General features: G+C 32.1%; 1 protein-coding gene across 2 annotated transcripts in view; it reads left to right on the plus strand.

The window, feature by feature from the left end:
* Positions 1-289: 289 nt before the first annotated feature.
* Positions 290-17,943, plus strand: part of CNTN5 (contactin 5) — a 1,331,129-nt gene continuing 1,313,475 nt past the window's right edge. For both annotated transcript variants that reach the window (XM_025357811.1, XM_025357810.1), the window contains exon 1: positions 290-583. The gene's annotated coding sequence lies outside the window, so the exon portion shown is untranslated. The remainder of the gene's footprint in view (positions 584-17,943) is intronic.

The raw sequence follows: 17,943 nt of genomic DNA on the forward strand, positions 1-17,943 counted from the left end.
GCAGGGAAGGAGAATGCCGGTTGACTGGTGAGGCGAGTGGAGAAACACAGAGAAGCCTCCTGGAGGCACACAGTTCGTTAAGCCCGGGGACATGCTAAATGAACCTTTGCAGCAGGAGGCAGTGAGGCGCTGGACGCGGGCGCCGGCGACAGCGCGGGCGGGCGGGGAGGGGCGAGGGGCCGCCCCGGGAGGACACAGCCAGTCAGAGGCGCGGGGCGCGGGGCGCGCGGACGCATTGGAGGAAAACACGCGAGCCCCAAACACACCAGCCGGAGGAGGCGCCGCACCTACTTCCCAATATAACCAACTACGGCTGGGGGAGCGGAACTGCGAGAAGACGGCAGCCAAAGTGCCATTAAAGCTCGGGGCGGAGAGGATGCGTTACCTGGGTCCCCTCTGCTGCAAGAGGCAGGGCAAGCTGGAGGATTCCCTCTGAATGATTAAGAACTCCGCAATTCGCCTCTGCCACAGGCTGCAAAGGACCCGAGGAACCGCTCTCTCTGAACTGTGCTGATGGGCAGGAGGATGGGAGACAGGAATTGAGAGTCACAGAGGAAGGACAGTGGAGTCTGGCATCTTATTGGTAAGTGGCTGACATTCCTTTGCCAGTGACTGCGTTCTGTGATTGTGCACTTCATCTCCCAGCCACTTAGGATTTTTGACACACTCGCTTCTGCAAAGCCATCCTTTCTTGCCATGTTGTCAGAATGTAAAAACTGTAAGATGAAGCTTTTTTTAAATATAAGAAAGAAAACACGATTTTATTTTCTGCTAGGATATTATGGCAAAAAGTTGAAACAAGAGTAAATATAACCCATTTGTGTATCTCCTAATGCCACCCAAAATAAGAGTAGACAATTCCTACACGTAAATTGTAAGGCGATAAATGCCAGGATAAAGTGAGGATGTTTCTACAAAGGAAACTAAATGTTCGGAAAATAGGATGTTCTCAGGTACTGGATGTATGTCTTATGTTTGAGCAATGAGTTTCTGAGACTAAATAATTGGGTATCTGGCATTGCAATAACTTGTTAAAATTCAGTAGGGATGCTCTGTGAGTGGAGTTCTACAAAGTTCGTGAGACTGAGAAAAACTGTACCTTGGATTAGGCTGAGCTTTTTTCTAAAGGTTGTATAGGATTGTGATAGGTTAAAAAATTATGTTCAGACATCCTTAACATGTTTTGTGTGGAGCTATATCGAAGGGAATATCAATCTGCACATATATAAACCTGATGTACTGTAAGCTGAGAATTACTCTGATGACCTGAACAATACGTTGTTTCAACTATATTTATTTGCAAAAGAACCAGAATCCACTACATATGTTAGAACTATATTACTTTTAAATCTTAGAACCGTTCTCCCAAGAAAAATATAATTTCATGTGGTAATTTAAATGCAGGTGAGAAGCAAAAAACTTTTAAACTGTTGTATGTTCAATGCCTTACCTACATTAAATTCATTTATTTCTTAATTTAAAAGAGAAAATCATTTAGAGGGCCAGAACTTCTATTTTGATTCTCAGTTTCGACTGTGGAAATAAGGATGAAAGAAGTAGATGTTCATTAGAATACTAGCATTTAAAAAATATAGACAAATAGTTGAATTTAAAAATTAATGCAGATATCATCGATTACTGTTAAATTGCAACAGAACTACAGAAGTACTTATGACTGTTACAGGGAGCTTAAGGGGGTTCATTATGATTAATATTGTGACTCTCAGTATTTTAGAAAATAATGACTAGGTCATTACTGTTTTTGAAAATGCCTGTAGTCAATTTTGGGCAATTCTCATGGTTGCTTGCATATTCTCCTGTTTCATGCTCAAATTATTCTAAGTTATGTGGGGACTAGTATACTGGGTCTTAAACTTAACAGGCATAAGTTTGCTCTGACTTTAATCGAAAAGAGATGTGACTAAGAATATGTCATATAAAACTAATGATAACAAATTAAAGATATTACATACAAAGATCATCTAAGTCTGTTAAAGGGAGGAAAAGCAAAAACAAAATCAGAGTTAAAGTTACAAAAAGGAAAATGCAATATAAAGAATATAATTTGAAAAATAGCTGGAGTGTGAGGAATAATATTAAAGCCTATCTGAAAATAGAAAATCAGTGAAATTATTATTACAAGTGCCAGTGTTTTTGCTTAGGAATTGGTGTATCCTTTAAATTATTTAAAACTTCTGAAAATTGAGAAAGGGGGAGAAAAAACTGCTAATTTTAATTTCTTTCTGATTCCATAGACAACTAAACAGAAAGTTAGATTCTTAAAAGTTAGATAAAAATACAATCACATAGATTAACTAAATGCCAGACTTTGTAAGTTGTGAGGCACATGTATACCAAGGTGCTTTTGGAAATACATCACAAAAGCTACAGTTGTGGAATTTTTAAATGAATAGCTGAAATACCTGGATGTTTCTCAAGGTGAGCAGTCAGTACTTCAAGTATTAGGTGGTCTGAAACAATTCTTAGGGAACCACACTGAAATCAGATCATGAATCTATATATAGAATATGTTTACGTAAGATGAATCATTAAAATTAGTAGCTTGTGAAAATTTACTTCAATCTTATGTGTCCAATTAAGTAGCACTATCTGTTAGAAATGTACCAGGTTTGGCTAATATGTATTTCTTTAAATGTCTCTTTTACTTCACAGTTTAGAAAATCTAGACCACTTTCAGGGTAGAGGTAAGAGTGTGATTGTCTGTCACAGCTGACTTAGCAATAAGGACCAGAGGGTGTCAGTAAAGGGCAAAGGGCCCACATAGGCTGGCCAAAGCATTTTGGAGTTTGTCTTACTTCTAGACAAAATAAAGGCATATTTTGTAAAGATTAAAGTAAAAATGATGAAAACTTCTCTAGATGGCTGTAATACTGTGAAGATGATTTGATTGTACAGAGTTTGATTGGCTAAAACAAAGTTGTAGCAGAGTTCGGTGTCTCCTTCATCAGTCAAACTAATTCAGAATTTTATGAGGTTCAGATATTATGTAATTTGCTGAATCCATTCTTTCTCACCTATCTTGATTACCTATTGTCTTTGAACTTTCTTTTTAAATATGGGTATTTTAATTTTTACTAAGTTGTTGGAAATTTGTTTCTCTTAATTTAAATAATAAACTCATACATTCATGTGGTTTGTGTTCTTGAAATTCTGACTTCAGTAGTTGATTTTATTAATCTCTTTCTTCTTTCTGACAATCCAAGCATAAAGTAAGAGAGCCATGTGTTTCTCACAAGATGTTAAGAACAGTGTTGTAAGGCTGTGCTAATATGTTACATGAACTTCTTAACACTTTATAGCAGGAAAGAGACTGGTCGGAAGCTCAAAGCAGTAGAATCACTGCAGAGGTCTATTTTCTGAGCATTTGTGATCAATAACTCCACATTAGAGGCTGGTCCATTTTAAAAAGTAATGAAGTATAGAAAACTCCTAATGCTTAAGATTTAAGATTAAAAACTACTATGAACTATGTTCCATCTCCCTACCCACTCAAGTAAGTAATCTTGTTTTATGATTTTTGGAGATTCAAATATGTATCGTTAGAAGGGTTCTAATAAATTGAATATTATTAGTTTATATTTTTCCCAGATACTTAAACAGTGTTTTTAGTTGATTTATTTAAATTGAATGACATAAAATATAGTGTTTTAATAGAGTGGCTATAAGAGCAATTTTTAAATGGAAATATGTATTTGCTTTTTTAGAAAACTGGTTTTTACAATTGATTTCTTCATCAAAATTATTCTGAAGCATTGACTTGAATCTCAGGAACTTAACATAACACTGTATAACTTCAGTTATGTTTTACCTATTATATTTGCATAAGCTAATTATAGATAATTTTATGTCTATTCATCCCCATAAATTAAAACACAGGTCTTTAGTTTTATATCCCAGAGTACTGCATATTATAGTTTTGAACTTATACCCTCCTCACACGTAAGCTCATAAGTGTTACAAAGCTATTCAAGTATGGTAGTTTCTCTTTTCTGCAGTGCAGGGAGCTGGGAAATGTCCACAGAGGCCACAAAGTCATTCTGAAAAATAAATCAAGATTGTCTGTTTTATGAAAATAAAAAAAATGGATCTACCATTTGTAATCTAATATAAAATAGCGTGAGATCTATCATTCATGAGAATCTTAAGAAATTACAGTCATATTCATTTCCCATGTGTTTCTTAAGCTAGAATTTCTTGTGATCGCTGCCATTTTTAAACATTTCAAAAAATGTTTCATTCGATACATTTTTATAACACAGGTGTGAAGTTGATTGTTTTTTCTTTTTTCCTAAGTGGTTCTTAAAAACTCATAATGATCTAAATAACTTGTTGCTTAATGGCTACCACTTTTAATTAATTAATTTATTTTCACAAATGACCTTCTCATAACAGATCTGACAGGACTCACCTATTTCCTCTTATGCCAGTCATGTTTCCAAATATTTCTCACACTCAATTTGCAGAGTGGAGGCCTAGATAAAAAGCAAGGAGCCAATACATTTTATGAGTTTTTGATGAAAAATAGTATCATGGTTAATATCTTTACTAGAAAATATGGAGCCAGTTAAAGGTAAAGTGACTAAACTGAACAGTATCCAAAGCAATTGCATTTAGGCAAGAAATATTTCATTTATGTGAAAGATCAAAAATTCTCTTTCATACCCATTGTCTGGAAAAGTATAAATATATATTTAAACATTTTATGAAGGGAGTAGGGATGTACTTCATATCCTTCTTACAGCTGCTAACAACCCAGAAAGGAGAACATCTCATCTTCCGTTACTATCCAGTAGTAAATGTAGTATAGGTTTATGAAGAGAAATGTTGCTGATTATACAGGTGAAAAAAAATTGAAATTCTCTTCCTTTGTGAGTATTGGCAGAAGCATTCATTATGAGGCTAAAAATACTGGGATGTTCTCATCGAGAGATATTATAATGATAGTAATAAAGTATCTGGAGCTGCAACCAGGTCTATTAATGTATTTTTACAAATATTAGTTGCAGGAGTTTTTATTTATCATATAAATAGTAGAGAAATGGGATGTTGATTTTGTGAGAATTTTACTTTTAAGTATATAAAGTTTTATCTTTATTTTCTTAATTCATTTTATATTTGTAACTATGAAGGATTTTTTTCTGAAATTAAACAAATTATAAAGGCAATACTCAAGAATTTATTACAACTATTTTAATTCACCTAGGTTCTCCCATTTCTGTTACATGCAAGAACTTACTTTCAATTGTGCAATATTTGTTGAGATACTATGTTCTTCAGCCTTTACATTTACTAAGCTAGACAAAATCTCTGATGACTAAAAGTAATATTATTAGAAATTACAGGTGAGTGACAATAGGAATTTTTAAAAGAATTATTGTTTTCTAAAAATAAATTTTTATTTAATTGACAGTTTCATGATCATTAAATATAATAGGAATTCCTGGGCACTGGAACAGATTGAATGACCCCAAATATATCTGAAAACATTGTGAAAAGTCTCATGTTTAACCTGTTAGGTATTGTATTTTGCCTTATTCTATTATTTTAAAACTTTCCTCTTCATATTGTTTTCTAAAAGATATAGACTGGCTTAATACTATTTCCCATATAGCAAAAATTATTAAAACAACTTGTTAATGTCCACTATTTCTTTTCTAATTTTGTATTTTTGATGATATGAATTTCAAAATTATAGCATTGATAAGAGAATTGAAACTCTAAGCTTCGTAATTCTATTTAATACTCTCTTCTTCCTTTTGTGATGCTGTTATTCTAATGTGTGAGCTGATGAATGAGAGTTCATGCTAAAATAACCATATCATTCAAATTCAGCACAAATCTCATGATTTATTGATGATTAATTGGGGGACACTTAGGAAAAAGTGACAATAAATACCATTTAATATTGGAAGGGGCCATACAGAGCTCGTATTTTTACCTATTCATAAAAAAGTTTATTCACTAATAAACAAGGGTATAAAAAGGTGAAGTGATGTGTTCAACATAGCAAGTAATGCAAAAGATGGAATTAGAACTCACATCTCTTAAATTTTAAGATCAGAGCTATTTATAGCTTATACTTTATTTTATACTGTGGACATCTTGATTATTTTTATATCTATTCAAATCAAATCCTTGTATTAGGATATAAGTATAGGTAATTTCCTTGTTGCCACTGATTATCTGTAAAACATTGTCTTTTAAGATTAGAAAATTAAGATCCAATTATATTAACTCTGGAAACTGCTGTACCCACATTCTCTTAACCAGCAACTATAGAACTTAACTGCTAGATGTGAACTTTTTCACAATGAACTTGGTATGCACTCAACAGCTACATCAAATGACAGAAGTTGTTTTTTTTTTTTTGACAGTTTTAATTAGGAAACTTGGGAACCTTTTAGAGTGTTATAATTAAGTAGAAAGAAGGATTTAAGTGATTTTATTACATGGCATATATGTAAGGGAACATCCATTTGCCCTATAATACTTTTTGATTTTTCCCAGACTGGCAGGTTTTCTTTTTTTCCTGGTAATAAACGTTTAATGGAAGCCCTAAATCAAATATAAACTCAACAAGAAATGTAGATGAGAGTATATTTCTTTGACAAATTTTGGGTAAAATTTAATTCATGGGCTTTTTAAAGGTAGTAACGATTTTAGAGCATTTGCTAATAAAGCAGAGAATATATCTCTAGAAATATGCACTATTATTCTGTTTTAAAATTCAAATGTCAACTTGTATATAAATTCTAGTCTTTCTGTGATAATATTAAAGGAGGTTAATAGAGAACAAATTTGGAACTGTAATACTAGTTAATCATCATTGTATCTGAACCAAAGTTTATCTATGCTTAATTTTAATAATGTCATATAAATTATTTTACAATGAATATATACATTAAAAATTCCTCAGTAGAACTGAATATGATAAAACATAAAATTACCATAGTGCATTTGAGTGGAAGGCAGTTTAAATATTGCTGAATTGCTGGTATTACATTACTTTTACAGATGCCTTCTTCTGATGCTTTAATTGTCAAATTGTGACAAGCAATTTATGTGTTGGGGGGAATGAATTCAAGTTTTAAGACTCTTTTTCTTTAAACACTGAATATTTAGAGATAGCACGATAAGTGTAGTAGAGATGAAAGACTGTGACTAAAAATGTCAATATTTTATTTGAAGTATTTTATATACTAAGGGTATAACCCCAATTTGAAAATAAAATATAAAACATATTCTTGAAGCCCAATGAATAGTCATTTTCATTCTTGAATTTTTACTGTCTTTAGGTATTTACTTTCCTAAAACTTACATTCAATTCTTTAACATTTTCAAGTAACAGTAATCTTAGTAAGGAGGAGTAGTTGCTTGAGATTGAAGTTAAATGATCCAGAATTGATTTTATGAAAATTATACATATTAACTATTTAAAAAATGTATGACTGAGTTTGTTTGTTTCTCATTGTTTAACGTGGTCTTGTTAGTAAGTGCCACAGTAAGTAAAATTAATGAAAAGTAATTTCTTTCACATTTAAAGCAATTTCAACATTAATTTACTCACAGAAATGGTCTACTGTGGACAGTGGCAGTACAAAGTAAGAATATAAAAGAGAATAAATAGTTCACAACCTGGTGGAGGAAATACACCCATAGGGTGAATATAATTCAATGTGAAATATGCAGTGATAGAGGTGTATGTGACTAAGATGCAGATTTTCAATATTTCTCCTTCTGGAGACTTCTGTTAACTTTTCTCCTAATGAGCCTTTCCAGCTTGGACAATTTCATGCTAACGTTAGTTCTCTAATTGCTGCATTTACTTTCCATTGCCTAAGTTATTTTAAAGTGATTTTGGTTCCAAGATTCACCTAACCACTTTAAATGAATGTTGTGTTTTTTGGCATCTCATTATACTGCTCACTTTAATATCTCAGAGCCATCTAATCTCTCATGAAATAGCCAAATTCAAGGTAAAAATGAATGTGGCTGAGATGCTGTGGCAAAAAAGCCATTTCTATATGTTATAAATAAGATTGATTTCTTTCATTTATTTAGTATGACATATTAGTGCTGCTGATAAAACTTACTTTGCAGGAGTGGATTAACTATGAAGCCAATGAAGCTTTGCTTATATGGCCATTTCCAAATACTAATAGTAGTAATAGTGGCAGAAATCACCGTAAACATTATTTTAATAATTATAATAATATATCTAACATAGGGAGCCATATGGATTAAAGGATTTGGTGTTTGATTTTTAGGTTCAGTTTTGACTTTAAAACTTATTAGCTGTATAATTTTGGAAAAGAAACAATCTTTACATACAAAATACCTGTCCTAATGTAATATACAAGAAAAAATATCTACTTTTCAATGGTAAAAAAAAATGATAGTGTTAAAATCATTAAAGTTTTAAGTCTAGGAGGAAATTTTTATTTTACTTCAATTCTCATTCTAAGCTTATCTTCTACCAAAATATTCTGGGTTTTTTTTTTTGTTTTGTTTTTGTTTTGTTTTGTTTTGTGTTTTTAAATGAGACACAATCATGTTCTAATTGTGGAAGGGGATATTGAGATCTTTAGAACATCAGCATTTAAAGATTATTCTGTGTATCTCATCTTTTATTCAAAGAATTTTCTCGAATATATACTATTAATAAATCTAGTATGTTTGATACCATATGCTTTTGGGGATTCAAAGGAAGTGAGAAGTTTGACCACTGACAATGAAAAGATGGAAAATTGTTCAGTCAGGACAGAGCTTAATAAGAAACTTAAGGAAAAATTACCTGTAATAGACTGTAGAAACATTGGAGGAACAGAAATGGTCATTGTTGTGATACATTAAACTAACTTCCTGGACAAACTCTTTTCAGCTGTTGTAAAGAAAGGCAGAAACGAAACAAATGTGTAGGAAAAAGGTAGGAAAGCTAATTAATGTACAGAAAGAATGCTCTTAATGCAAAGAGAGAAGTTAAAAATACATAAAATGAGGAAATTTGGAGGATTCTAAGAGATAAACTGAAAAAATTGGGATTTTGTTCCAAAGCAAGAGAATAATATTTATCTCAATATTGGATGATATTTGAGTTTCTTCCCAGTTTTTCCCTTTACTGTGACTTGTACAGGTCACCTTGCTTCTCTCCCTAGTTTATTAATTTCTCAATCAAAAGAATTAAAGTAAATGAATTTAAAGCATATTCTTCAGGTTTTGATCCACTGTTACTCTATGACTGTGTGAGTTACGAGGTTTTGACAAAGAGAAGAATGGAATGACATGAAAATCTAGGGATTGACAACTGCATCTAGAATGAGCTCCACAGAAGAGAGAGAAGAGAGAAAAAACCACATTCATGGCATATGATGAGGTCACAAAAAGAGCATGAGCTTCTTAGACACAGGTTTAACCCAGGTGTTTCCCTGAGCAACACAATAACCTTTATACGTTTTCATTTCTTTCCCTGTAAAAGATGATATTGACTAGTAACTCATCATTCTTTTTGCAAGAAGGAAATGAGACTGTAGATTTAGGAACCAAAATTACTTCATATCTTCAGCTATATGCTTATAAAATTTCTTTTTTTCCTTATACGTTTTAAGGCATAAAATTATTTAAATTTAGTATAAATATACGTGGGTACAGTAACTCTAGGATTCTAAATATGAAGAAAATCACTTATTTTCTTGGCTGGATGCTGTGTATTCATATATATTTGCTGATGGTGACATGTTTTCTTTTAATGACCTTATTTTACTTGCTCATTTTGACAGTGATTACCTCTTCTGGACCTTTTACTTTAATTTTGTTTTGTTGGGCCTGAAAAGGGAAGTCTTTAATTTGCCTTTACAAAATTACTTAGAGCATAGATTCTATTTTGTAGGTAGAGGAAGATATTTCACATAATGTCTTTTGAATCCTGTGTGATAACAAAATAGTACAGAATACATTTATTTGAAATTAACAATGTTCCCCAATTATATTCTTTTTCACTTTTATTGTCTGTTTTGCTACTTTAAAAAAGTAGTATTTTGAAACAGACTTGTGCTACAAATGTGGTGTCTAATGCTAACTCTTTAAAACAAATCTAAACTGTAATCTTTTAAATTGTGAATTGTATTTTAGAGCAAAAATACAATGATTTAAGCTTGTAAACATTTTACAAATTTTTCCAAAAATGACATATAGATATATATTACTATGGTAGCTTTTTTGGGTTGGCTACTTTGGCAATGAGTTATTATAAAATAAAAACACATTTTACTATTTGTGTGGTAAATCATATAATATTTTAAGTATGTATGTCCTTTATACCCATCCAATAAGTAAACCTCTTCCTGAAACATTTACTGGTTATTCCACTGTTGCAGAAGATATAATATAGCAGAAAGAAATGGAAGAAAGAAATCTCAGATAAGAATATTTTCTTTCAAAAAAGGTATGAGAAAAATTTATTGGGTCTGGAACTGTTGGATAGAGAGGAAAAAAGAAAGGTGAAGAAAGCCACCAAGCAGACAGGAGAGGGAGCTGATAGAAAGCAATTTTGTACTGTTTAGTGAGGAAGTCATTAAATAAATATTTATACCATGAACTATTTAAAAACAAGCAAACAAACCTGGAATTGATATTTCACCTGAAACAAAGGTGTCTTTTAATCTTTGCTCCATGTATTTTTCTTCTAAGATAATCGTTCTTAAGGTCTAAATTCATGGCTTAGTTTTTCATGTTGCATATCAAAATGCCAACTATTCAGAAATGCCATACAGTTGCTTGGATAAATATTAATTTAGAAGGAAGAAATGACCTAGTGTTCTCAGTTATAATTCTTATAACTTCTCCTGTGTAGACATTATATATGGTCTAATATCTCCTACGTATCAGAATTTTTTTTTTTTTTTTCTTTTCGAGACAGAGTTTTGCCCTTGTCGCCCAGGCTATAGTGCAATGGCATGATCTTGGCTCACTGCAACCTCTGCCTCCCAGGTTCAAGCAATTTTCCTGCCTCAACCTCCAGAGTAGCTGAGATTACAGACATGCGCCAACACACCCAGCTAATTCTTTGTATTTTTAGTAGAGATGGGGTTTCTCCATGTTGGCCAGGCTGGTGTCGAACTTCTGATCTCAGGTGATCCACCCGCCTCGGTCTCCCAAAGTGCTGGGATTACAGGTGTGAGCCTCTGTGCTGGGCCAATATCAGAATTTTAATAGATGTCTTAAAATTGAGATGTTTAATAGATTTTTTAAAACATCTATTAAACTTTAATAGTTGATTAAAAGTCCCTTGATGTACTTCTGTGATTAACTACTTTTAGTAAATACTAATCCCTAGTTGGTTAGTGTTTGTCTTTAATGCTTGAATAAGTTATCTATCTCAGATACATTTCTTTTTTTATGTGTAGGAATGGCTCTATCATTAGTTACTTTATTCTTACATTTCAAATACACCAGAAGAATTCAAATTTTCTCATGAGATAAAAATAAAACCTGAAAAAAAATAAATACACCTTATGAATCTTTTTCCCATAGACAAAATAATACAGACTCCATTTTAAGGATGGATATATGAAAACAAGTTATTTTGAAGGAGAATTGCATTCCAGTAATAAAAATAATTATAACTTTTTCTTCTAACTCTTCATTTATAGAGTGTCAAATATTGTATAAAAGTGACTTCAAATATGATTTTTTATCTATTTTTTGTGAGATTACAAATGATCTGCTCCATTGGTTGTGTTGTAAACTTAAAGACCACCTAATGAAGTATTTCTTATGACTAGAAATCTTGATTCAATGAACACTATTGTGTTCATCTCTTTTTATTCTAATATGGAATTCACAATTAGAAGTATGAAATAGTATGAATATTTTATTTGTATAAATATATGTACAGCAGTCCCTCCTTTTCTGTGGGAAATACATTCCAAGACCTTCAGTGGATGCCTGAAACCACAGCTAGTACCAAACTCTATATTTTTTATATATTATCTATGTGAGAACTGAGATGGCTAGTAATTGACCAGGGGACAGGTAGCATACACAGTGTGGATAAGCTAGAGGAAGGGATGATTTGCATCTTGGTGGAACACAGTGTGGCTGCAGCAGATTTCATCTTGTTATTCAGAATGGTGCAAATGTAAAATATGAATTGTTTATTCCTGTAATTTTCTATTTAATATTTGTGGACTGCAGCTGATCTTGGGTAAATTAAACGGTGGAAAGTCACACTGTGGATAAGGAGGGACTAATGTACCACAAATTTCTTTATCCATTCATTCATTGACAGAAGCTTCTGTTGTTTCCATATCTTGGCTATTGTGAACAATGGTGCAATCAATGTGGGGGTGCAGGTATCTTTACGAGGTGGTGATTTTATTTACTTTGGGTATATATTCAGAAGGAAGATTTCTGGGTCATATGATAACCCTGCTTTTAATTTCTTTGCAAACCTCCATACTGTTGTCCACAATGACTGCACTAATCTAAATTCCTACCAAATTGCAAGTGCTTTTTTTTTTTTTTTTTTCCTACATGCTCATCAACACTTGTTATCCCTTGTCTCTTTGATAAAGACCATCTTAAAAGGTGTAAGGTGATATCACCTTTTTATATAGCTGTTGACTATTTTTATGTCTTCTTTGGAAAAATATATATTCTGATCCTTGCCCATTTTTCATCAAGTTTTTATTTTTATTTTTACTATGAAGTTGTGTGAATTTCTTATACATTACTTATGCTCAAAGAGGAGATCTGCCATTTTCAGCAACATAGATGAACTTAGAGAGTATTTTGGTAAGTGATGTTAGCAGACAGAATGAAAAATACTGCAGTATCTTACTTATGTAAAGAATAGAACAGTGCTTACCAGGAGTGGGAAAACCGGGTGAGGGTGGATGGAGGGTGGAATGAGGAAATGGAAGTCAAAGGGTACAAAGACGTTGCAGTTATATGAAGTGAATAAGTGTGGACACCTGATGTACAATATGAGGACTATGTTAGTAATATCATAGTGTCTATGGGAATTTGCCAATAGAGTAGACAAACAAAGGTAACTACATGAGATGATGGATGTTAATTTGCTTGGCTGTAGTAATCATTTCATTATATGTATGTGTATCAAAACATGTTGTACAACTTAAAGCATCTTTTTAAAAATTATTTTTATTGTAAATATTTAAAATTGCTATGAAAAAGAATGTAATTAAAGCTAAACCTCTCTCCTAAAGTAGTATTCCAACTCTCTCCCTCAGAAATAGTAATCATTAAGAGACTTTTTTATACATATAGCATTCTATTTATAGATAATGTATCAATTTTTCTTAATTTTGGGTAGCTACATAACAAAAAGGTATGTAATTTTTTAAGAGTACTTTTGATAAAGTTATACATGATTTATATGAATAGTTCCTCACCTAAAACTATCCATCAATTTACTTCTCATATGAAAACAAATATGAAATTAAAATTCTTAGTTATGAATTTTATATGAATGGATCTTGAAGTTGTATTGCTAGGTCATTGAGAACGTACACTTAAAATTTTGCTTTTACTGCCAAGTTTCCCTCCATAGCAAAGGTACAAACTAATACTCCCACTATTAGTGTATTACAATGTCTGTCTCGTCCCACTGTAGCCAACACAGTGTTACCAAACTGCTTGTTCTGTGCCTAACAGAATGGTTCTAAAAGAAAGTATGTTTTTATTTTAATTTATGTTTAATATTTGACCATCCCTTTATGTTTATAACACATTTTTTATTTGACCTGTGGTTCCTACCCATTTGCCAGTGATGTTCTGAGTTGATCTTTTTCCTAGTCCTTTTACATATTAACAGAAACAAACACATAGCAGCAAGAAGTCAATTTAAAATGCTTTGAGGCATTGCCAGATTTTATAAGAAATAAAATTCATGTCTGTGAAAATTATAGAGATGTTTGTGTAAATACCATTGTCTTCTTTTCTCGCCCCACTGAAAGTAGAAGATCCAGTGAAGATCCAATGAAGAGAATATAATTTTGTCTTCTTCAATCACATAAAAACAATCCAGATAAATAAGCCCGTTTTCTCATATTCAAAGTAGGCTTCTAAATATCACTCACTCAACATTCCTTCAGGGAATCTCACTGGAAATTTTTTTCTCCAGACTGGTTTCTCTCCTTCTATTCTCCAACATGTCAATAATTCTGATGGGATAATCTTTCAGGGACTCAAGCTTGTCATGTCATTTCTTTGCTCTAAAAGCTTTAATGCTTTCCACAGTTTAAAGAACACATTTCAGACTTTGCAGTGTTCCATTAAGGAGTTCCATAACTGTTCTTTAGCAACTCTTTTCTAGGCTCCTTTGCAACTACAACAATGGATAGATTTTAAATTCAGCCACAGTACTACCAAAACCTATAATTAGTTGTCCCATCTCTATACTTTTGCTGACATCATTTTCTGCCAAAAATAATGCTTTGGGACATATTTTTTCTTCTTTTTTTCTTTTTCTTTTTTTCTTTTTTGACATGGAGTCTCAGTCACCCAGGCTGGAGTGCAGTCACGTGATCTTGGCTAACTGCAACCTCCACCTCCCAGGTTCAAGCAATTCTCTGCCTCAGCATCCCAAGTAGCTGGAATTACAAGCACACCCCACCATGCCCAGCTAATTTTTGTATTTTTATTAGAGACAGAGTTTTACCATCTTGGCCAGGCTGGTCTTGAACTCCTAACCTCGTGATCCACCTGCCTTGGTCTCCCAAAGTGTTGGGATTACAGGTGTGAGCCACTGCGCCCGGCTGGGACATCTCTTTACAAAAATTACTTTTCCTATCAGGAGATTGCAAGCTGCTTTAAAAATAAGAAAGTGTTTTGATAATTTTTATAAACTGCTTTACCTAACATAAACACCGAGGTATTTATTTAATTAATTTTTTATTAATTTAGAGCAGAATTTAATTTAATACATTCTGCTCTAAATAATACCGTGCTTTAAAGAGGCTAACATTGAAAAATACTTCATAAAGAACAATTACCTTTAGTGAGGTATAACACAGAGTGAGCTCTCAGTTAAGTGCTTATAGGTTCATTTCTGGTCCTTCACCTAATAACATCAATAAGACTAATTATTTGTCCAAGCTGTAGTTCCCTAATTGGAATAAAGATATTACACTTGTCTATTCTGAAAGAAATTATGATAAAAGTTTTTTGTACTTTTAATTGACAAATAATAGTTTTGAATATTTATAAGATACACAGTAATGTTTTGATAATATCATTGATGTTACATATACCGTATACTGATCAGATCAGAGTAATTAGTATATCCATCATCTCAAACATTTATCATTTCTTTGTGTTGGTAACAATAAATATTCTTCTTCTAGCTATTGTAAACTATACATTACTGTTAACTGTAGTCATCAGTGGTATATAACAATGCTAGAACTTATTCCTCCTGTCTAGCTGTAAAATTTAAATTCCACTGACTCAATGAATTTTACAACACCTGCATTGCTTGTTGCAAAGCATGTAATATTGCTTATTACAAAAACATGAGCAGTAGACCAACGCTTCTTTTAGCTCTGCTGAAACATGAGCAAATATTTTTCATTTCTTACATCATTGATAATTGTCCATAACTTCTACAAAGTTAATACTTCTTAATGCAAAAAAAAAAAACAAGAAGGATATAAATTATTTTACAACCTCTTATAATATGTAGTACATATATATGTGTGTATAATACATCTGTCATTATAAAATGAATAATAAATCTTACATTTTATAATGAAAGATATATTATACATTATATATGGACTTCGCCACTGAACCAAATCACAAATAGGTCTGATAAGTAAAATGTCCCATCTGTAACTAAAATAAATCTTAAACTTAATTATTAGTTCTATTGATCATATAATGCTTTTTCAATTCAACAGGTTCACAACTAGCTAAAATGTCATATTTCTCTATCAGATAATAAAGTCATCATAAGAGGAGTAAATAATTGATTGAAAACTGAAAAGACTTTTTTGTTTTCAAATCAATATTAAACTATTGAAAATTTTGAAAACTGAATTAAGAATAGAGTCCATTAATTCAGTTTCATAAATTCATGTAGAAACATCAGCAATAAAAAAGTAACAAATATGTTGTAGCCCAAAATGAAGATCTTAAAGAGGAATTTATTTTAACAAACCACAAAGCATTTCTTGGCTTTTCAGATCATTGGCTATATTTAAGTCTGGGAACAGAGTATTACCTCGTTTTTTCCTCTTCTTCTGTCGTCTTTATCTTGAGATACCATTCTTCAGATCAATCCGTTCTCAACAAGAGTGCTGTGTCATTAATAGGAAATACTGTTGAACTGCATAAAGGTTCCACATTCTCATTTTTTCTATCACTAGACAAATTCAGAAAAGCCATGCTGCTCTTCATTGTATTCACTTTGCCTCAATAGAAAACACTAAAAGTAAAAGCGAAATGGAAGACCAAGACTTCCCCTTGCGATGAGAGGAAAATAGAGAGTTTACAAGTGTCAAACACAAGGATGCTAGCTGGAGTCACATACATTCCACTGTCATACAATTAAAATTACTTTCTTACCTCTGTGATTTTACAGAATGGTGGACAGTTGCTTAACAAGGGAAGGGATGAATGTGTGTATGTACTTGCTCCTGAGCATTGGATCCAAAAACAAAGAAAACAGTTGTTGTCTTAGCTTGTATGGCCCTTGTATTGAGAAATAGATGGCGTGAAAGAATCAGCAGTACCCTATCTAACATTTAAAATAAATGTTACTTAGTATTTCTAAACTTCTAAGAAAAAATGTCAGAGGATTTTACACTTTAAAATGTGTAGAAGCTCAGAGTATTAAGAAAATACTCAATTTTTCTATATTCATTTTTAATTTGTTCAGTAATTTTAGGCAATAGATTATTGGATACAGAGAAGAGATTTACTGACTGTTCAGTTTCACGAAATTTATGACACTCTGATAAAAACAATCACCTAGCAAGTATTTGCTCAGCAGCAGATGAATGGCATGGGAATACAGACATGTTGGACTATTTTGCTAAGGTACCACCAAAAAGAGGGAAAAATGATGCAGAAAGTGGAAAAACATGATACTCTATGATACAAATACATGCAAACTTTGAAATGAAGATAGGAAAAACATAATTGAGTGATTAGAACAGAAAGCATTTTGTCATTGTATTTGTGTGTGTGTGTTTTAAAGATAAATACCATGAAAACTCTCAAAAACTGAACGTGTGGCTTAAATATTATTCACAGAAAAAGCTCTTATAGCTTGTTTCATCATAAAATTTAGTATATATAGTGAATACATTTTATAAGATATGAGGTAAATATTGCATCAGACTGATTACCATAATATGGATACTTGAGAATATTTGGTACACATTATACTGAACTTTATAGTTACCAGTTAATTTCATTTCTTTTCACATAGTTTAAATTTGAAAAACATGACATATAAATTCAAAGAAAAATCAAGAGAAATCAAAGAAATGTTGAGTTTGTGCAAAAGTAAAAGTGAAAAAATGAGAACAGTTCTATTCAACTTAGGTTTATTTGCTGTTTATTTATCAACCCATTTTTAAATATTAGTAGTGTTTCAATCTTACTATGAATGATTTATGCAAGAAGCAAAATCTTGCGATACCAATTTTTGAATGTTTTGTTGATGAATATATAGAGTTGCATATTTATGTATGCTTTCAACTACCTTTTACGGTAAAAGAAGAGAAAGAGTTGTCTTAAATCTGAAGTATTTAGCATTAACATTTCTTTGGTCACAATTTTAGGGCTCACTATTAAACTTTTGAAAACTGCAAAGTGTAATTAATGCCCTTCCAATCATCAGCATCATCATCAACTTAGGAGGAACTAAACCAAATCTATTAAGAGAAAGAAGTG

This window comes from Theropithecus gelada, chromosome 14 (assembly GCF_003255815.1).
Source record: "Theropithecus gelada isolate Dixy chromosome 14, Tgel_1.0, whole genome shotgun sequence".
NCBI lineage: Eukaryota > Metazoa > Chordata > Mammalia > Primates > Cercopithecidae > Theropithecus > Theropithecus gelada.